General features: G+C 41.0%; 1 protein-coding gene across 3 annotated transcripts in view; it reads left to right on the top strand.

The window, feature by feature from the left end:
• The window catches only part of SPATA13 (spermatogenesis associated 13), a 127,089-nt gene that overhangs the window by 22,657 nt on the left and 82,027 nt on the right, over positions 1–22,405 (top strand). The window contains exon 1 of one of the 3 annotated variants that reach the window (XM_074958495.1): positions 8,557–8,682. The exons of the other annotated variants lie outside the window; for them this stretch is intronic. The gene's annotated coding sequence lies outside the window, so the exon portion shown is untranslated. Of the gene's footprint in view, positions 1–8,556; positions 8,683–22,405 lie in introns of those variants that run through there. 3 annotated transcript variants of the gene reach the window in all.

The following is a 22,405-nucleotide window of genomic DNA, read 5'->3' as shown; positions in this document are numbered from 1 at the left end:
TCTTCACTGTCTGCTTTGGTCTTGACTATCTTGAGCAGTTTAGTATCATCTGCAAACTTTATGAATAAGTTGAATAGGATTGGTCCTAGGACTGATCCTTGGAGAACACCACTAGTTACCGCTCTCCATTTTGAAAATTTACCATTTATTCCTACCCTTTGTTCCCTGTCTTTTAACCAGTTCTCAATCCATGAAAGTATCTTCCCTCTTATCCCATGACAACATAATTTACGTAAGAGCCTTTGGTAAGGGACCTTGTCGAAGGCTTTCTGGAAATCTAAGTACACTATGTCCACTGGATCCCTCTTGTCCACATGTTTGTTGACCCCTTCAAAGAACTCTAATAGATTAGTAAGACATGATCTCCCATTACAGAAACCATGTTGACTTTTGTGCAACAATTTTATTCTTTACTGTTCTTTCAATTAGTTTTCCCGATACTGACGTTAGACTTACCGGTCTGTAATTGCCAGGATCACCTCTATTGCCTTCTTAAATATTGGCGTTACATTTGCTATCTTCCAGTCATTGGGTACAGTAGCTGATTTAAAGGACAGGTTACAAACCAAATAGTTAATAGTTCTGCAATTTCACATTTGAGTTCCTTCAGAACTCTTGGGTGAATGCTATCTGGTCCCGGTGACTTGTTACTGTTAAGTTTCTCAATTAATTCCAAAACCTCCTCTAGTGACACTTCAATCTGTGACAATTCCTCAGATTTGTCACCTACAAAAGACGGCTCAGGTTTGGGAATCTCCCTAACCTCCTCAGTTGTGAAAACTGAAGCAAAGACGTTTTCCTTTAAGTGCTCCTTTTGTATCTCGGTTGTCCAGGGGCCCCACTGGTTGTTCAGCAGGCTTCCTGCTTCTGATATACTTAAAAAACATTTTGTTATTACCTTTTGAGTTTTTGGCTAGCTGTTCTTCAAACTCCTTTTTGGCTTTTCTTGTTACATTTTTACATTTACATTTAATTTGGCCGTGTTCATGCTCCTTTCTATTTACCTCACTAGGATTTGACTTCCACTTTTAAAAGATGCCTTTTTATCTCTCACTGCTTCTTTTACATGGTTGTTAAGCCACGGTGGCTCTTTTTTAGTTCTTTTACTGTGTTTTTTAATTTGGGGTAGACATTTAAGTTGAGCCTCTATTATGGTGTCTTTGACAAGTGTCCATGCAGTTTGCAGGGATTTCACTCTAGTCACCGTACCTTTTAATTTCTGTTTAACTGACCTCCTCATTTTTGCATAGTTCCCCTTTCTGAAATTAAATGCCACAGTGTTGGGCTGTTGAGGTGTTCTTCCCACCACAGGAATGTTAAATGTTATTATATTATGGTCACTATCTCCAAGTGGTCCTGTTATAGTTACCTGTTGGACCAGATCCTGCTCTCCACTCAGGACTAGATCGAGAGTTGCCTCTCCCCTTGTGGGTTCCTGTATCAGCTGCTCCAAGAAGCAGTCATTTAAAGTATCGAGAAATTTTGTCTCTGCATTTTGTCCTGAGGTGACATGTACCCAGTGAATATGGGGATAATTGAAATCCCCCACTAATACTGAGTTCTTTATTTTGATAGCCTCTCTAATCTCCCTTAGCATTTCATCGTCACTATCCCTGTCCTGGTCAGGTGGTCGATAATAGATCCCTACTGTTATGTTCTTAGTAGAGCATGGAATTACTATCCATAGAGATTCTATGGAACATGTGGATTCATTTAAGATTTTTATTTCATTTGATTCTACATTTTCTTTCACATATAGTGACACCCCACCCCCCCACCCCCGCGTGACCTGTTCTGTCCTTCCGATATATTTTGTACCCCGGAATGATTGTGTCCCATTGATTGTCCTCACTCCGCCAGGTTTCTGTGATGCCTGTTGTATCAATATCCTCCTTTAACACAAGGCACGCTAGTTCACCCATCTTATTATTTAGACTTCTAGCATTTGTGTACAAGCACTTTAAAAACTTGTCACTGTTTATTTGTCTGCCCTTTTCTATGTGTGAGATTCTTTATGTGAGTGTTTCTCGTCTGATCTGGCCCATACTTTGTCCTCTTTCGTCCTCTCCTCCTGACTAAAACCTAGTGAATCTCTATCAATAGACTCTCCTCTAAGAGAAAAGTCTCTGTCCGATCCATGTGCGCCTCTGCAGCAATCGGCTTTCCCCCATCTCTTAGTTTAACACCTGCTCTGTAACCTTTTTAATGTTAAGTGCCAGCAGTCTGGATCCACTTTGGTTTAGGTGGAGCCCATCCTACTAGGATGATCCAAGGAATGGAAAACCTGCCTTATGAAAGGAGACTCAAGGAACTTGGTTTGTTTAGCCTAACTAAAAGAAGGTTGAGGGGAGATATGATTGCTCTCTATAAATATATCAGAGGGATAAATACCGGAGAGGGAGAGGAATTATTTAAGCTCAGTACCAATGTGGACACAAGAACAAATGGATATAAACTGGTCATTGGGAAGTTTAAACTTGAAATTAGACGAAGGTTTCTAACCATCAGAGGAGTGAAGTTCTGGAATAGCCTTCCAAGGGAAGCAGTGGGGACAAAAGTCCTATCTGGCTTTAAGAATAGACTCAATAAGTTTATGGAGGAGATGTATGATGGGATAACATGATTTTGGCAATTAATTGATCTTTAACTATTCATGGTAAATAGGCCCAATGGCCTGTGATGGGATGTTAGATGGGGTGGGATCTGAGTTACTACAGAAAATTCTTTCCTGGGTATCTGGCTGATGAATCTTGCCCATGTGCTCAGGGTTCAGCTGATCGCCATATTTGGGTTTGGGAAGGAATTTTCCTCCAGGGCAGATTGGAAGAGGCCCTGGAGGTTTTTCGCCTTCCTCTGTACCATGGGGCACAGGTCACTTGCTGGAGGATTCTCTGCTCCTTGAAGTCTTTAAACCACAATTTGAGGACTTCAATAGCTCAGACATAGGTGAGAGGTTTTTCACAGGAGTGGGTGGGTGAGATTCTGTGGCCTGCGTTGTGCAGGAAGTCGGACTAGACGATCATAATGGTCCCTTCTGACCTTAATATCTATGAATCTATGAATACCCTGTGTGACTTGAAAGCTTGTCTCTCTCTCACCAACAGAAGTTGGTCCAATAAAAGATATTACCTCACCCACCTTGTGCAACTAGTGCAGTGGTTTTCAGCCAGTGGTCTGCGAACCACTGGGGGTCCGCAGACTATGCTTTAAGATTTCCAAAGGGGTCCGCACCTCCATTCAAAATTTTTTAGGAGTCTGCAAATGAAAAAAGGTTGAAAACTACTGAACTAGTGCTCTAAAAAAACCACCTCCATGAGGGGCGCAGCTCCCAGCGCTGGTGCACTTTCTACACTGGCACTTTTCAGCGCTGAAACTTGCTGTGCCCAAGGGGGTGTTTTTTCACACCCCTGAGCAAGAAAGCACTGTAAAGTGCCAGTGTAGACAAGCCCCTAGTTTTACAGCCCTGGAATGCACTGAAATCAATCAAAGAACATCCCTATTCCTGCTGGAGAAATTAGGCCAGGTCCACACTATAGGCCTATATCGGTACAACTATGATGCTCAGGGGTGTGAAAAATGCACACCCCTGAGCGATGCAGTTGTAATGACCTAACCCCCAGGTAGATATGCGCTGCTTTAACATGTAGGTGTTCGCCCTGTAATATAGTGTCCAGGCCTGTACCCTTTGCTGGTCTGCTGAGACTGCTGCCAAGGATGGCAACAGTACTACAGGTTGTGGTAATGAGGACATCTGTCCCCTAGGAATTGAACTGAGACTTCCCTCTTGGGGAGGTGAATTAACTACGCTGATAGGAGAAGCTCTCCTGTCGGCGTCTTCACTAAAGTGCTGTAGCGTTGAACACGAAGACAAGCCCTTAGTCTTGAAATGTCAAACAGTTCTAAAGACCCTCACCTTTACCTTCTTCTGTCCATATTTTCTAGGTATCCCTAATCATGACTTGCAGGATAACAAGGGCATTTGCCTGTCTTAAGTGGAGCTGTAGCTCATGAAAGCTTATGTTCAAATAAATTGGTTAGTCTCTAAGGTGCCACAAGTACTCCTTTTCTTTTTGAGAACCAGAGAGAGTGTTCTGTTATCCTGCAGGCAAGAGCTCACAGCTTTTTCAGAGCTTGATGCTGCAGGTAAAGACTGAATAAGCACATCACTGAGTTTGTGATACTTCTGGGCTGATTTGCAGAGGTGCTGGATGCCCATGATTCCCACTAAACTCAGATTAAAGGTGCTCAGTACCATGGTGATGTGACTCTAAATGGAACAGAATAGAATGGGAATTGCAGCATCTCTGAAAATCAGACCATTCCAGTCTGGCTAACTGACACCTTGACAAGTATTAGTACTGGTCATGGTGAATGATTGATTAATTGGCCTTCTGTAGGCTCTTTTGGACTGGTTTGGCTGCTTCTGTTTTAGGTAACTCTGGGATATATGAAAGAACCACAGTGAACATATAAAATTCATTTTCAACAAACTAGTTCTTTTAACAAGTTTGCTCTGTCAACAATTGTCTGTTCTGGGTTATGTTCCAAACAAATGGAGAGACTCCCTTCCCCTTAGTTCACCTATGTTGACTCAGTTTTAACTGCGTCATTGCCACTGCCTTTTGAGGGGGACTGAGAGGGACTGAGCTGTCAAATCAGAATAAGTCACGAGAATGGAGCCATGTATTTTCAGCAGGAAGGTAAGAGTAAGGGATCCTTTTGTTTTGCCACTGACTTGCTCTAGGATCCTGGACAAGTCACTAAAGCCAAAATATTCAGAATTGGCCACTCATTTTAGGTGCCTCAAATGTTGGTGTCTTAGGGTCTGAGGTTCGCAACCCAAAATCTGAAACATCCAAAAATAGAGGCCACTTTTGAAAATTTGGGCTTTAACCTATATGTGCCTCACTTTCCCCATCTGTATAATTGATATAATAAGGCCTTAACTCATGTCAGTTGTAAGGCCTAATTTCATTAATGTCTGTAAAGTGCTTTGAGATCCTGAGCTGACAGGTGTAATAGAAATTCAAAGTATTATTTTCTATTGTACAGTACATTGAGGGGAAAGACAGTCAAGATTATTCTGCTTACTGAGGTGTTAACTAGGATTCTGCTGTAAATCTGTCCAGGAAAACAGGCATTATGCAGCTTTAAAACTTCCGAATGTCTTCTACACCAGTGCTTGATTTCCTAAGCCTCATATTAAAATGAGAAATCTCCAAGAGATTTGTCAGATAAGTTTCTTTGTGGGTTTGAATGCTAAATTTATTTTATTTTTGGCCTTCTGGTTCTGGCTTCTGCTCCCCTTCCTCAGACCTGTGAAGGACTGTAACCAGGGTGGGGCAAGTGGGGCAGCCGCCCAGGGCGCAAAGCTGTAGGGGGGGTGTGTGGAGAAATAGAGCAGAAGAATGAAGGAAAAAAATGGTAAGGGCTCAAATATGTTTGCTCGCTCCAGGTGCTAAAATGCCTGGTTACAGCTTTGTACCTGTGACCTGCCTGGGAATTGACCTGTTACTTTACAGTTGTGCCTAAATTTCAGTGTCTCGTAAAGTGCCAAACCAGAGAACAAAGTCTGCTGCTTCACCACAGCATCTTCACCTCAAATATATATTTACATGGAAGCACGGGAAATGAAGACTCTGATGACTGATTTGAGGCTAAGGAAAATGTACAGTCACTCTTGGGCTGTCCTTTAATGATATAACAACTTTTACATCAGATGGAGCCCTGTACTACGGGACTTACACAAAGCTCAGTAAAGTCAAAGGAAATACTCCCATTGACTTCGGATCTGGTCCATAGGCCCCCCCTCCTCTCTCCCTCCCCAGTTAGGAAGCTTCTGCTGCCCCTGCCTCTACAGATAAATGGCCAAATTTTACTTCTCCTACCCCAGTGAAGCCACATAGGCAATTGTAAATTTGCTTCTAGCATTGAAGAGCTATCATAGAATCATAGAATATCAGGGTTGGAAGGGACCTCAGGAAGTCATCTAGTCCAACCCCCTGCTCAGAGCAGGACCAATCCCCAACTAAATCATCCCAGCCAGGGCTTTGTCAAGCCTGACCTTAAAAACTTCTAGGGAAGGAGATTCCACCACCTCCCTAGGTAATGCATTCCAGTGTTTCACCACCCTCATAGCGAAAAAGTTTTTCCTAATATCCAACCTAAATCTCCCCCACTGCAACTTGAGACCATTACTCCTTTTTCTGTCATCTGCTACCACTGAGAACAGTCTAGAGCCATCCTCTTTGGAACCCCCTTTCAGGTAGTTGAAAGCAGCTATCAAATCCCCCCTCATTCTTCTCTTCTGAAGACTAAACATCCCCAGTTCCCTCAGTTTCTCCTCATAAGTCATGTGTTCCAATCCCCTAATCATTTTTGTTGCCCTCCGCTGGACTCTTTCCAGTTTTTCGACATCCTTCTTGTAGTGTGGGGCCCAAAACTGGACACAGTACTCCAGCTGAGGCCTCACCAATGTCGAATAGAGGGGAAGGATCACGTCCCTCAATCTGCTGGCAATGCCCCTACTTATACATCCCAAAATGCCATTGGCCTTCTTGGCAACAAGGGCACACTGTTGACTCATATCCAACTTCTCGTCCACTGTAACCCCTAGGTCCTTTTCTGCAGAACTGCTGCCGAGCCATTTGGTCTCAAGTCTGTAGCGGTGCATTGGATTCTTCCGTCCTAAGCGCAGGACTCTGCACTTGTCCTTGTTGAACCTCATCAGATTTCTTTTGGCCCAATCCTCCAATTTGTCTAGGTCCCTCTGTATCCTATCCCTACCCTCCAGCGTATCTACCACTCCTCTGAGTTTAGTGTCATCTGCAAACTTGCTGAGGGTGCAATCCACACCATCCTCAAGATCATTTATGAAGATATTGAACAAAACCGGCCCCAGGACCGACCCCTGGGGCACTCCACTTGATACCGGCTGCCAACTAGACATGGAGCCATTGATCACTACCTGTTGAGCCCGACAATCTAGCCAGCTTTCTATCCATCTTATAGTCCATTCATCCAGCCCATACTTCTTTAATTTGCTGGAAAGAATACTGTGGGAGACCGTGTCAAAAGCTTTGCTAAAGTCAAGGAACAACACGTCCACTGCTTTCCCTTCATCCACAGAGCCAGTTATCTTGTCATAGAAGGCAATTAGATTAGTCAGGCATGACTTGCCCTTGGTGAATCCATGCTGACTGTTCCTGATCACTTTCCTCTCCTCTAAGTGCTTCAGAATTGATTCCTTGAGGACCTGCTCCATGATTTTTCCAGGGATTGAGGTGAGGCTGACTGGCCTGTAGTTCCCAGGATCCTCCTTCTTCCCTTTTTTAAAGATGGGCACTACATTAGCCTTTTCCCAGTCGTCTGGGACCTCCCCCGAGCACCATGAGATTTCAAAGATAATGGCCAATGGCTCTGCAATCACAGCCGCCAACTCCTCTAGCACTCTCGGATGCAATGCATGAAGTAGTGGAGCTCTTGCCTGTCTGTAATACTAATTGGCCCAAAGCATGGCTACTTCCCTGAGGCCGTGTCTACACTATGATATTATGTCAACCTAAGTCGGCACACAGCCACAGCAGTGATTAAATCGCTTGTGTGTGTGCTTTCAGGAGTGCTTGTATCCATTGTATTGTCAGTGTGGAGCATTGTAGGATGGCTTCTGAAAGCCAGTAACAGGCTTCCACAGCTAGGTTCATGCAAGGCAGCTTGTGTCCATCTAACTCTGTAGTGTAGACCAGGCCTGAGAAGTGCCTGTCTATCTTTATATAGTGCTACACCTGTGGTTTCTGAAAGCTGCTCTACCCACTGCCCACTCATTCTCCCTCCTATAGTGTTTTGCACCCCTCAGAGTTATAATTAAGCCTCAAACTTTTATTTTTGCCTGTTTTCCTTTTCCCTCACCTACTACAGTAATTACTCTTGTTGTACACAATCATTATTTTTGCATGTGGCTATACCATGTATTTCTACTATCTTTAATGCTTGTTCCTATTTAAATTCTATGCAGATGGATGGTTGGCCTGTGTTACTCTTGGTTTGCCATTTTGTTGACATTGTCAAATGCAATTTACGCATGATGAACTCCGATCCATAGAAAAATCTCATAACCTGCACAATATTTAACTAGATGTCTGTGGTTATTAGCTGAGGCAATAGCTTCTTATATTGCATTGTTCTTCCTCCACGTATTAATTTTATATTTGACACAATAAGTCAGTCCCTCAACTCTTGATTCAGTATGAGCAAATGAACACGAATGTTACATACAAGGATGTTTAAAACAAAAGAGCCTTAATGAAACACCAGTATAAGTTATTTCTTCTGTTGCTTCAGTTTTGTAAGTATATGTTTAACTTGGTGATTTCACACACTGGTGTGGAACCACTCGTTATATATTAACTTAGAGCTCAATCCGAAAAGGTACTGAGTGCTCCTGTGAAGTGCCAAGTGCCTTTCACACCCAGTGGGAGTGGAACGCACTCAGCACCATGCAGGACTGGGCCCTTTAAACGCAGGCAACAGCAGGCACTTTAAGCCAAACAAATTTTCTGGGCTCTAGTGTGAGACGAGGTTCATACGGTAGTTGTGTAATATTTTCATGCAATGGATTCTCATGCACTTACATTAAATCTCATCTAAAAGAATCAATGGCTCTTGGAAGACTTAAAAATAGAGGTATGTGGATTAGTACTTACTACGTTTAGTGTTTGTTATATTCTCAGTTGTTCTAATAAGGTGCTGAAGAATTTTAAAGAAAATCCTGTATCTTGTGTTACTAGAACCTATCTGTGTCCAGGTTTCAGAGTAGCAGCCGTGTTAGTCTGTATTCGCAAAAAGAAAAGGAGTACTTGTGGTACCTTAGAGACTAACCAATTTATTTGAGCATAAGCTTTTGTGAGCTACAGCTCACTTCATCGGATGCATTGAGTGGAAAATACTGAATGCATCCGATGAAGTGAGCTGTAGCTCACGAAAGCTTATGGTCAAATAAATTGGTTAGTCTCTAAGGTGCCACTAGTACTCCTCTTCTTCTTTCTATCTGTGTCCAGAATCAGAATATTAGATTGAGACGAATGTTTTCACTCTTTAGTGTCTTTAACTTCAATGTGACTTCCACCACTGTAGAAAAGGGGTTTTTATGGTTGTGTTTGATCTGAGTAATTTATCTAAATAGAATATCTTTATATTACATGTTATTGCATCTGTATATTGTACAGCTGTGAAGTCTTTTGCAGATAGATGGCTAAAGCTGACTCAGTAGACACTGAAATCGGAGCTTAGGGGACTGGTTCGTTAGGAACTATCCATGCCTGCAGTTCCCAAGTCCTCAAACAGTTTTTCAAGGTCAGTTCTGGAAAAGTGTTTTCAGTAATATGGTTGTGCCAGTTGTTGTGGCCTCTCTGGGCCTGATCCAGCTCAGTGGGAATCCTGTTATTTGTTTCAGTGGGAGCTGGAGTAGCCTTCTATGCACAGAGTCATACCCTGGTTGACTGGAAGTCAGTGGGAGTTTTGCTATGGACTCCAGTAAAATCAGGCTTCAGCCCGTAGTGCACATTTAAGAATAAGTTAACACAGCAGAAATTTTAAAAGGTCAAAATTATGAAACAGCACTTAGGAAACAGATCAGCTGCTTACATTTTAAGGAAAACAAGTAAATAATCAGCAGTTCAAGCCCTGACCCAATTGAAGTTGATGTCAAAATTCAGATTTACTTTAATGAGACCAGGATTTGGCACAATATGTGCAAACTAGAGTGTTTATCCTTCCTCCTTCTCTGGAATTTATATAACTTTTCCAGAGAAACAGGTCTAGACTGCTGTTGTTTTATAACCAAAGAGAGTTGTATACAAAGGATGTTCTCTCCCTTCACTAGTAAATGGTACTTGCCATTATTAAGCAAGTGTGGAGGAAATAGTTGACTTTTTTTCTGGATTCACTTTCTAATAGTGCTAATTAGAATCTGAAAACAACAACATAATTTTGCAGACAGACTTGCACTCAAGTCTGTCAGAGAAGAGCAATGGCTGTTTCAGGGATTATAGGATTAGCCCTAGTTTAGTTTTGGTAAATAATTCTATGTAATAATGCCTGTGTCTTCTCGAAATGAAATAAACCACCCACCTGTTGGAGACTATTTTGGCCCCAATCCTGAAAACACCTACATATGTGAATAGTCCCATGTGACTACCTAAGTAACTTTCTACATGTGAGTGAACGGGACTAGTCATGTGCGTAACATTACTCATACATGTGTTCGGAGGATCAAGGCTTTAATGATTAATTTTAACTGAAATCAGTATAGATATAAGTATGCTACACTCAAGCAAGTTGCCGAATAGCCAGTTTGCCGGGATGAGGCAGTCAAGTTTGCCAGGTGTTTCTTGTGAGTAAACAAAAGTGAAAAAGAGGTGGAGTAGGAGACCGTCATATATTAACGAGAGGCACCTGTGTACCTAAGGTACAATTACCTAATCTAGCAACTAGCATTTTTCATGGGTAGGAAGTTAAAATGACTAGGTTGCCCCTTAAAAGGAAAATGGAAATATAAGTGAAAGTTTATGTAAACAGAGTGGGCTCTCCATAACAAAGAAGCATTTATCAAATACTGTCACTGTAAAATGAAGGCACCATTAGATTCCATAGCAGGAAATAGTAGCAATTAGACATCATTCTCTCTGGGAAGATAATTTTCCTATTTGTGTAAATGAGTTTGTTCTTACATACTAATAATTATTATTATTAATATTAACAAAATGTAATCATGTTTAATACTGTGACACTTAACCCACTGAAAACTCTTGATTTGATTCTCCTTTCACTTAACACCAGTTTAAATCTAGAATAATTTGTTTTTTATTTTTAGAAGCAAAACTTTCCTAGTTGTGCTCACATCTACACCTAAAAATATTCTCAAATGTGACTATTTTTACAAGCACAGATTTAGGATCTTTCATGCACTGTTCTTTGTTAAATGTTCAAAATTCAAAGTACAGAACATTGCACATAGAATGTTATGGGATTAGTGTATTTATTAGGCTGCAATATAAATGATTTAAAGTGTTGATCTGACCATGAAAAACACTGCATACCAAATATATATATAAATAATGACCCATTGAATTCCAAAAGGCTTTTTAACTAATTAATATATTTTCTTGATTTGGCTCTGGTAGGATAATATCAGTCAGCTGAGATAGCTGGTGCACTTTTTTACTCTTCTGTTTGTAATATTTTACTCTTTCACAGGAAAAGCAGCGTACTTCCAGTGTACTTTGTGAAAAGATTATTTCCTACAGATCTTTAAGATGTTCAGAATTAAAAAACTTTCATATAAGTTTTGTCTAGCTCAGATAATTACCCATTGCTGACAGTGGATGTCAGCAGTGGGTCAGGTGAACAGGTGCTAAACATATCTAATTGGAAGTGTAGAACAAGAAAAGTATGTTCTGCACTGCTTCAGAAACCATGGGTGAAACAGATGTAAAGTGAGTTGATTTTAATACACTGTTAAAGGTTGGGCTGAACCAATTGCTGGTCCCTTTGTCAGCAATGGGTATTTTTCCTAGCATAGATAAGGCTATTGATTTTTTTTTTAACCCCTTTAAGAAGAATTTATTCCAGGCAGTATGTTTACTGAGTGATTTTTATAAACAATGATTTTAGAGGTACATAGAAATAATGTATGTACATATATGGGCATATGCATTATGGAGGCCTTTGGGATTTGTATATAAAGCAGGATTAGAATCCCTCTGTTTAATGACAGATTTTAATATTTGGCACAATAACACTTCAGGGAATTGTATTTTCCATGTAATTTTTAAAGGAAAGTATTTTCTCACTTTTGCAGAGGCAATATTTTAAAATACTCCCTGACTGAACTTTTGTCCTGATAATTTTGCATTTCTTTGGGTTCCTCTCACTAAACAACCACTATCTGTACAAACGCCAAATGCCAAACACACATATTCCAATAATATCTCAGGCACAGGCCACTTCTGACATTTAAAAACTGAATACACAGAGAGAATTATTCCTTTTACTCAGAATAACTTGTTCGAGCTACACCAAGATTAGACAATGGAATATTTTTTATACCCATCAGCCATTTCCATTTTCCAGCACTGCCAGCCTGCCCTGATTTACAATACTGTCCTCACAGAGAGCGCAGTTGGGAGCGCGTCAGTCTCATCATCTGAAAGTCCTGAGTTCAAGCCTTACAGATGAGGAGCTAGGAAGGCAGGCTGAACAGCAGGGAGCATGAGGATGGGCTGTGGAGGAAAGAGATGGGGATCTAGGGGTCCATGGCGTAACTGTGGTGGAGTGAAACACCACACCCAGAGCACAGAATGTGTTCTAGAGATGTCATGGAAGGCTGTGGGCATTCCTATGCTTTGCTATTCCCTAGATGCCACAAGTCTCATGGTACAAGTTAGAGCAATCAGTAACCCCAGGCTAGGAGTGTCACAAACTACATCCCTTGTTTTTAACAGACAGGCAGCCGAATTCAGGGGGGGTGGGGCTGAGGGTGAGGGGGCGGGGGAAAGTCGGTGCTGAAGTTATTTCAATTACATTTTTTGACCTGAGGTTTGACAAGGTCTTTTGAAAAGGATAAAGTCACTGACAAAAACAGAAGTGTCCATTTTGTTATTTGGAATGTTTATGCAAAGACAGGACTTATTGAAGTAAATTACTGTTGTAAGGAAACTTGCAATCTCACCGTTCAGAATGATACTGAGATTTTACAAGACACAAATTAGTCAGGTTCAGAAACTCCAGCATCAAAATAAATCAGGCAGAAAGGTTTTTCAACAGCCACCTTAGCCTGAACTCTTTCTGGAAAACTAGCATTTTTTCTTTGGTTCTTGTCACAGGTGCACAAGGACAGTAGATTATTTTTATTCATATATAGGCTTTTGTATAGCACTCATCACTATGGTATCTGAGCACCTCACAATCATTAATAGATTTGTCCTCAAAATGTCCATTTGAGATAGGGAAATATTATTACGCCCACTTCTTTACAGATGAGGAATTCAGACAGAGAAAGAGTGAGAGCCCAAGGTCGCAAAGAAATAGAATACAGAACTCCTGTGTCCCAGCCCAGTGCTTCAACCACAACACTATCTGCTCTGTCTGAGATATGAATCTTCCTTTTTTTAGACTTTTTGGCATTGCTTTCAATACTGGTGAAATTCTGAACATTTGACCTCTACTTTTATTTCCAATTGGTTCATTCTTGACAGCAACTGGAATAACTGAGTTCATTCAAAGTCCAAGGACACCAAGAAAAGGACACTGTAGATAGACCTTGCTGGGGGTTTTTTTGTTTTGTTTTTTTATCAAAGGGCCTATTTGCTCTGTGGGAGGGGAAGGCTGAGCTTGGCAGGGAGACACAGAGGCATTGAGAGTATTACATTTGTGGCATCATTTCCCTCCTTTCTGGGGGGGGGTCTTCAGTGGTGAGGATCTGCAGCTATGCAGAGGCAGGCTGGGGCCTTAGAGGGGGCACCACAGACCCCAGAACCTTATGTTTGTGGGTAAATTAGTGCTGTCCCTGTCAGCATTAACATACTGGTGGTCCCCAGCACAGTTTGGAAACCAGGTCCACTCGTCCAAGTGGGGACCAACTATAGTGCAGAAGTACAAGGCCTCTGGACAGATGGACCATCTGCAGAGCTCAGGGGATCCGTGAGTTTAGGAAGTGGAACCCTTAGCTACTTCAATAACAGGTCAAACTCATGCCCAATGGAATAATTCTAGGGAAACTCTGTGAGTCTAAATTTGCAGAGTTGCCTGGCCCACACAATAATAACCCAAATAATGGAATAATTTGACCCTCAGCAAGTTCACGGATGACACTAAGCTGCAGGGAGAGGATGATACGCTGGAGGGTAGGGATAGGGTCCAGAGTGACCTAGACAAATTGGAGGATTGGGCCAAAAGAAATCTGATGAGGTTCAACAAGGACAAGCGCAGAGTCGTGCACTTAGTACGGAAGGATCCCATGCACCGCTACAGGCTGGGGGCCGAGTGGCTAAGCGGCAGTTCTGCGGAAAAGGACCTGGGGATGAGAAGCTGGATATGAGTCAACAGTGTGCCCTTGTTGCCAAGAAGGGTAATGGCATATTGGGCTGTATTAGTAGGAGCATTGCCGGCAGATTGAGGGAAGTGATTATTCCCCTCTATTCGGCACTGGTGAAGCCACATCTGGAGTATTGCATCCAGTTTGGGGCCCTCCAATACAGAATGTGGACAAATTGGAGAGAGTCCAGCGGAGGGCAACGAAAATGATCAGGGGCCTGGGGCACATGACTTATGAGGAGAGGCTGAGGAAACTGGGCTTATTTAGTCTTCAGAAGAGAAGAGTGAGGGGTGATTTGATAGCAGCCTTCAACTACCTGAAGGGGGGTTCCAAAGAGGAAGGAGCTCGGCTGTTCTCAGTGGTGGCAGATGACAGAACAAGGAGTAATGGTCTCAAGTTGCAGTGGGGGAGGTCTAGGTTGGATATTAGGAAAAACTATTTCACTAGCAGGATGGAATGGGTTACCTAGAGAGGTGGTGGAATCTCTATCTTAGAGGTTTTTACAGCCCGGCTTGACAAAGCCCTGGCTGGGATGATTTAGTTAGGGTTGGTCCTGCGTTGAGCAGGGGGTTTGGACTAGGTGACCTCCTGAAGTCTCTTCCAACCCTAATCTTCTATGACCCTAACTAATTGGACAGTGGCTGCTACTGGATGGAAATGAAGTAAGTTTAAATGTTTAGCTTTCGGGCTATTAGTCTCACTGGTGCCTATTCAGCCTGCATATAGAAGTCACTGGGAGTTGTGACTGTCTGAGGAAAGAATTGGGCACCCTATGTGTAACCGAGTTGATATCAACCCCGAACATAGCTTGCATGAAATGAGCTACTTGTAGCTTCAATTAGTCTGAGATTTTTATTACTGACTTTTTTGTCAGTTAAAATGATGTATACAGTGATCTAATGCAAAGGAAGCCAGCCATTTATTTAGCTGCCAAAATATGAAGGGATGCTGAACTTTGAAAATGTTGCCATTTATTTTAGTATTATTAAAGAAGAAGATGGTTATTAAGCAAGATGAGATAGTACTGTGATGGGTACCAAATAAAGACTTGTAATAATAACAATAGTAAAACAAGTAAGGCTACGATTTTGGCACATGTCAGGTTTCAAAATAGCAGCTGTGTTAGTCTGTATCCGCAAAAAGAAAAGGAGTACTTGTGGCACCTTAGAGACTAACAAATTTATTTGAGCATAAGCTTTTGTGAGCTACATTTTGGCATAAGAATTTTTAGTAGATTTCACGGCAGAGGTGCAGGGAAAAAAGCAATATGTCACAGAAAGGTCACCAGATGATCCTCCCGGAGCCCTAGAGGGAGGACCCCATAACCAGCCCAATCCCCCTTGAGCCCTCGGGAGCCCTCAATACCACCAACCTGATCCTCCCAGAGTCCCTGCCTTCTCCCCAAGGGCCTTCTTACCTAACCCTCCTGACTGACAATCCCCTGGTTTAAAATGTGAAGGGGGCAATGGCCCTTTTGCCCCCTTGTCTCTGGCGCAAGTGGAGGCCGGCCTGGGCCCTCCCCATCCCCAGGACAGGAGGCACCACTGCAGAGTGGGCTCATCGTGTATTTTATTCAAATTCACGATTACTGGGAACACTATGGCCTCTGTGCCAAAATTGTAGCCTTAATAATAACAGGCTCATAGTTAAAGTTGTGAGCCAGACTGCATTCTTAGCACATGTATCATCATTTAATGGGAAATTATCCCAAAATTATATTGACATTTTTGTAACCTATGCAAATTGCTGGAGCTTTTCACTGTTGTACCTCTATTTTAATGTATTGTTTCTGTAACTTTCCATTACAAGATTTTGTGATCAGGCAGTTTACTTGCAACTAAAAGGAAAATAAACTTCAAAAAAATCAAAGATGTGAAGGATATATGACAAACCAGAGGTAGAATTAGCAAGAGGAAGACTTTTTTTATTGGAATATAGATAGGAACATGAGAGAGATCATAGCTGAATCTTTTGGAACAGTAAACATGCCCACGGATGTTAATTTCAACTTACACCATGTAATAGTAAAAGCAATACAGTAGAACCTCAGAGTTACGAACACCTCAGGAATGGAGGTTGTTCGTAACTCTGAAATGTTTGTAACTTTGAACAAAACATTATGGTGGTTCTTTCAAAAGTTTACAACTGAACATTGACTTAATATAGCTTTGAAACTACTATGCAGAAGAAAAATGCTGCTTTCCCTTTATTTTTTTCATATATGTTTAAGACCCTACTGTACTGTATTTTCTTTTTTTTTTCCTTTGGGGGGATTTCTGCTGCTGCCTGATTGTGTAATTCCGGTTCCAAAAAAGGAGTATGGTTAACTGGTCAGTTCGTAACTCTGGTGTTCGTAACTCTGAGGTTCACCATATATAATTGTAAAAAGAGACTAAACAAATAAAAGCCCTCATGCTAATTTAAAACACTCAGAGGTCCTAATAACACAGGAAAATAGACTAGAGGCACAGAATTCTTGGAGTTTTTTTTCCCTTTTCTAACATAGTTCAGACTGTTAGATTGCTGACACAGATTGCTGTGACTTTCCTATGCACTATACAAACCTGTAATTGTCCAGAGCTTATTGGCATAGCAACCAAGATAACAGCTCTGTTAAGCTTGTTGGGTATTTCTCTTGCATCATACTGGCTCAGTCATGCTATTGAGACCTGTTGCTTCAGTTTTTTCTATTCTGTAATTGTAATAAACATTGTAGATATTATGAACGAGTGGAACTTTGCAGATTTTTTTTAAAATAATTTATAATCAAGTGTATTGGCTGCTTCATTACAAGGCACTTTTTCAGCAGATAAATTTGTAGTAGATTTTTATATCTGGGAAGGGGATAAGGTAGAACCCTGTCTCCTTTGCCTCCTCTTAAGCACCAGCCATCAGGATGGAGGACATGCTACATGCTGAGGGTGGAGGGTGTTACAAATTACTCCGTCCATCCCTTACTCCTCTACCTCCAGCACAACAGGAAGCAGTGGGATGCATTGTGCCTCACAGATGAAACGCTGCCCCTTGCTGTGGATGATGTGCAAATAACATGATTGAGCCTTAAATCAGTCCCTTTGATTCAGGAAGCGCACCTATGCCTTGTTATTTAGTCTCACTAAAATGTCACTTACTGAATGAGCAGGGCACCCTCTGTGAGGGGGCCTCAGCTCTGGAATTCATCATGAGCCCCTTGCTCTGTAAGAGCCCACATTTTTGGTCCTCCTGAGCATATTGCAGGACCCATTTATTTCCCCAGGCATGTTTGGTGGGGGTCAGTTGAGAGATGTGATGACAAGGTTGCAGTTTGATAGTTATTTGGTAGGAGGGAGTTATTAAAAAGCTATTAATAGGTATTTTAAATATAAATATTAAAAATAAGGATAATAGATGAATTACGGCGATGAGGCAATCTGATACCTGGGTGATGGATGTGGTATACGAACCTGAAAAGAGCAGAACAGAAAAAGATAGAATCTAAATGGCTATAATCAAGTGTTAACAGAGAGCCCTCTCTAGCTGTCTCTTATAGTCAGTACCTTTTCCTCTCAGCATGTAGTTCCCCCATCATCTCAATGTACTTTTCACTTAACAGAAAATCTATTTCTAATAATTTTACAAGAACATAGAGAAAACGTGCATGGGATCGAACTTCACTGCTGACTCTCTGTTCCTTCCCCCTGTATTTTGCATCTCCACAGTCTTCCCCTCTTTCTTTTTTCCCCTTAAACTTTTGTGAGTCACAAGATAAAGGTAGAATGCAGCCTTCCTAATTGGAAACAGGAAGTTGTCTTTGTTTGGACACAATGAGCTATTTATTGAAAACTGCTCTTCTGTAGTATGAAGCATCTCTTCATGTCATGCTGTCTTAATAATGCCTCTTGAGGTTGGGAACACAATAATAGCATCACAGTGAGCCTCAGTGTGGATATAAATAGCATTCGAACAGACTGAAAGGCTGACTCCCTCGTTAAGTTGTGTGCAGCTGCAATGGTGTAGGTGGGTGAGTAAGATGAACACTGAGGGGGGACAATGGTAACCTGGTACATAGGGGTCTTTTTTCATTGATAGCATCATTCCATTCTGCTATTGTGTCCACCCTAAACTAGATCTGTGTGCCAAATGCAGTGCAGTGAACTCAGTGAAACAATCTCTCAACGCAAATTCAAAAGAACATTTTAAATGATAAAACTGAAGTCTATTTCAGTTATTTATAAGTTGTATTTCAGCACTCGTTTGGAACCAAATTCTGACACACTTTCTCGGGTTGAGCAGTTCTGTATTCCACAAGCAGTCCTATTGCAGTTAGCGTGGGTATGTCTACACAAGAGCTGGAGGTGTAAACTCCAGCTCCAGGTGATATACCAGTGCTAGCCCTGATGGAGCTAGAATACTTAAGTAGAAATGAAGCTGTGAGCAGGTGGAGGGGCTAGCCGCCCAGAGTTTGTACCAGTGATCTTGGACAGGATTTACTCAGTGTGGCTAGTTCTTCCTGCTGCAGTTACACTTCTGTTTTTAGAATGTGATCAGAGCTAGTGCAGATGTAGCTCAATGAGCTGGAATTTACACCTTTACTCGCTTAGGTATTAACACGAGTAAGAGCATCTGAACCTGGCTTTTAGTGAACGATTATAAAGTAGCTATATGAAGAGACTTGTATTGGTGATGACTCTCACTTGCCTCTGTCAAATTAAGAAAATTAATCAGTTTAAACCATGCAGCCCTTTGAGCCCTTTCCTTAACAGAATGATTCATGTACAGGAAAGGGAGATTTAAATGCCAAGATGACAGAGCTATTGAATTTGGGGAATTCCTTTTGGTATATTATTATGTCTGTTAGAAACTTACACAAATAGAAACAACCGTAGTACATTTGAAACCTAATTTATACATAAAACAGACAAAATTAATTTGCAGTGCATGTGGGTTTGAACTTGCATATTCAAATGTGCTACTATTCCTCACTTTTAAACCGTCCAAATTAAGGGTTTGATACTGCTCCCCTTGAATTCAGTAGAGGAGTTGCTGTTAATTTCCCTGGTAGCATGACTCAACCTAATATCCCCAGTGGGACTTGTAAAGGTTCTCATGAGGGTAATTGTTTGCAGGATCAGAGCCTTAGTCTGTCTGAAATGCAAAAGACAGATGCAAATTGCAACATTAGGTAAATACTATAAACCTCAGAAAACACTCTATAGTTTAATGAAAGAGAATCAGTTATTCTAATACTTCCACCTATTCAAAATTGCATTGGGGTGCCCATTAATGTAGGATGATTTTAAAAAAAAAAAACAAAAAACAAAACAAAAAAAACCCAGAATATTGCATTTACCCCACCCTCCACCATCCTGCCCCAGCTGTGTGCAGTATAGCAAATAATACTCAAGGTGATTTCCTTGAGTATTAATAAGCTCCCAGTCTCTCTCTCTCATTCTTATTTTAAAACTGGAATTTTAAAAGTATATTTAAAGGAAAGAATCACAAAAATATCAATGGATGAGCATCGGGGTTCCTCCTCCTCCATTGGGAGTATCCTTTCATACAGAAGGTAGTGGAATTATTCTACTTCAGACTTTCCCACCCTGAGACTATGGAAGATGACAATCTTGATTAGATAAGAGCTGCTGACATGCAGCCATTGATGTGTTGTGATATTTGAAAAAATATCAATACCCACTAAAAGCTTCCATTTCACTTTCTAGTTCATCTTGCTCCTTCACCATGAAAGATTTTAATATCACTTTTCCTGTGTCACATTTTTTATAATCCTTTTCCACCTGTATTGCACTTCAAATAATCCTTCTAATTCTTTGTCACATGCACTTTAAATCTGTGATTAAAAAGAGGTTTAAACTTCTAAAACAAGTTAAATTTTTTGTTGCTATGGATATTTGTGATGATCATTATCAAGTAATTAATAATACCATTGTGCATATACCAATCTGGAATTTATTCTTGGACTTGGTCTCCCACAGTTTATAATGCCAGCACAACCACTGATTGAATTACATCCTTTGTTACTCAGCTGGGGTCAAATTATTAGTCTGCAAATAATAGGGTATAGTGCAGCTTCTCAGAAGTACCTATAAAAGTGCTATTCAATTTTTCTTATTTCCATCTTTTTGCACAATCTCTAGTAACAAATAACATTCATCTTCTCAAGAAAGGAAAAACTGGAAAACAAGCCACTATTTCTGCTTTAAAGCAGCCTGTCTTGGTTATAAATATGGGTGACATTTTGTATTTGTGGAATAGTGAAACAGACATTTATAGTCTGTGAAGAATTAACTTACTGAAACTTGGGCTTGTCTTAGCTGTTGGGAGTCTATGCACCTTTCTTTCCTATAAATATTGTGCTAGAAAAATAGAATAATGTTTCAAATCTAAAGGAAGAATAGTGGGCCTTGTTCTTCTTCCTTACACTCGGGCAATCCCCATAAGTTTGGCTGGTATCTTTATAGTGGACCTTGGTACAGCTGCACCTGGGCACTGTATATATGGTTCTGAATCAGCCTATTTTAAAAAAGAGATATCCAAGTTAAGGAGAAAGTACAGATACTCATTACTCTCGATAATAGCAAACTAAATTCTGTCCTCAGATACACTCACAAAACTCCCATTGAATTCAGAACTTGTATACACGTATGCAAGGGCAGTATTTTGACCCAATGAAACCACAAAAGTCAGAAATGGGTTTTAGCATAAGCAGATGTCCAAGTATGTAACACAAACAAGTTTATTACATCGTTGTTTGCAATATCCTTTATTCTTGTCTCTACATACTCTAGGGAATACCTAGAATGTTGCAATTACTGAGGTAACGTTAGTTATATAAACGTCTGTCTGAGGTGATTGCATGTTTCTAAGAGTGACTGCTGTATTTTGTATCTCATAAACCTATCTAATTATCCAAGGCAAGTTTTTAAGAATGACCATTATAAGACGCCAAACCTGCAGAACTTTCTGATGGAAATATTGGTTAAGTGCCTATAGAGAGTGTGAGTGAAAGTTTGAACAGCAGTCACTGATATACTGCACTATTATAACATGGTAAAACTATATTTCTAGTCCATTTCTGATATCTCTGCTGTTTTCATATACGTGATGGACTTACCCCCTCAAATCCATCCAAAATGCTGATCCTAACATCATCTTCTAGTCTGTCACCCCCACTTTAAATGCCTCAATAAGTTCCCTCTCTTCTAATATATGAAACACAAACTTCTTGTCCTTATTTACAAAGCCTTCAACGATTTAGCCCCCTCCCTAGATATCAGACCTATTATCTTATTCAAGACTTCCTCCTGCCATCACTCCACTAATGATTCCAGACTCATTCTCCATTTCTCTAACAAGCACTTTTGGGCTTCCTTAGTCCAGATCCATAAAGCCAATATCTTGTCCTCCTTCAAGTCCTTCCTCAAAACTCACCTTGTCTGTAATGCATACAATAAAGAACAGCCTAGTAATGGGTAGGCAGGTGGAAAGCTACAGTCATTACTACAGACTGGCTAAGAATTCCACATGTGCTGTTATATTTGTGTTACCACATTTCCCCTGGCCCACTTGTCTCATCCACCTGCTATGTCACCTTTTAGATTGTAAGGGCTTGTCTACCCTTGAAATGCTACAGCTGCTTCAACAGAGACACTACCCACACTCACAGGAGGGGTTCTCCTGTCATCATAGATAACCCATCTTCCTGAGAGGCAGTAGCTATGGAAGAATTCTTCTATCAACCTAATACTGTCTACACTGGGGATTTTTCACACCCCTGAGTGATGTAGCTATGCCGATGTAAATACCCAGTGTAGACCAACTCTGAGGCCCAGATCCTCAAAGATATTTAGGCACCTAACTCCCATTGAAATCAATGGGAATTAGGTGCCTAAATATCTTTGAGGATTTGTGCCTCAGTGTTTTGGATCAGGGACTGTCATTTATTATATGGTTTTGGTAGGAGTCACCAGATGGTCTTATCTTCCTTAGCCTGCAAGCACTGTTCAGACTTGGAAGCACTGTAAGTTTTACGATTTGTTCTCTGTCTTAATCTCTTTAATTCAAGTCAATGGTTGGGACAGAGTCACATCCTGGGAACCAGGCACTGATGTTTGGGCTCAAATTTCTGAAAGAGGTTTGCCCTCTTGCTGTTTGTGACTACCTCCATTCAAGGACTGGTGTATTAGCGTAAATAAAGCAAGCAAGCTACCCTGAGGAAATACCCCACATCACCGATTACTCTGCATCACTGATTTTTTTCTGTAATGGGAAACTGATGTACATGACCCAACATCTGCTATTCATTGGCAGATGGAT

The sequence above is a fragment of the Natator depressus genome, chromosome 1, assembly GCF_965152275.1.
Source record: "Natator depressus isolate rNatDep1 chromosome 1, rNatDep2.hap1, whole genome shotgun sequence".
Classification (NCBI taxonomy): Eukaryota; Metazoa; Chordata; order Testudines; family Cheloniidae; genus Natator; species Natator depressus.
The sequence above is the reverse complement of the archived record's forward strand: the minus strand, read 5'-3'. Positions and strand labels throughout refer to the sequence as shown.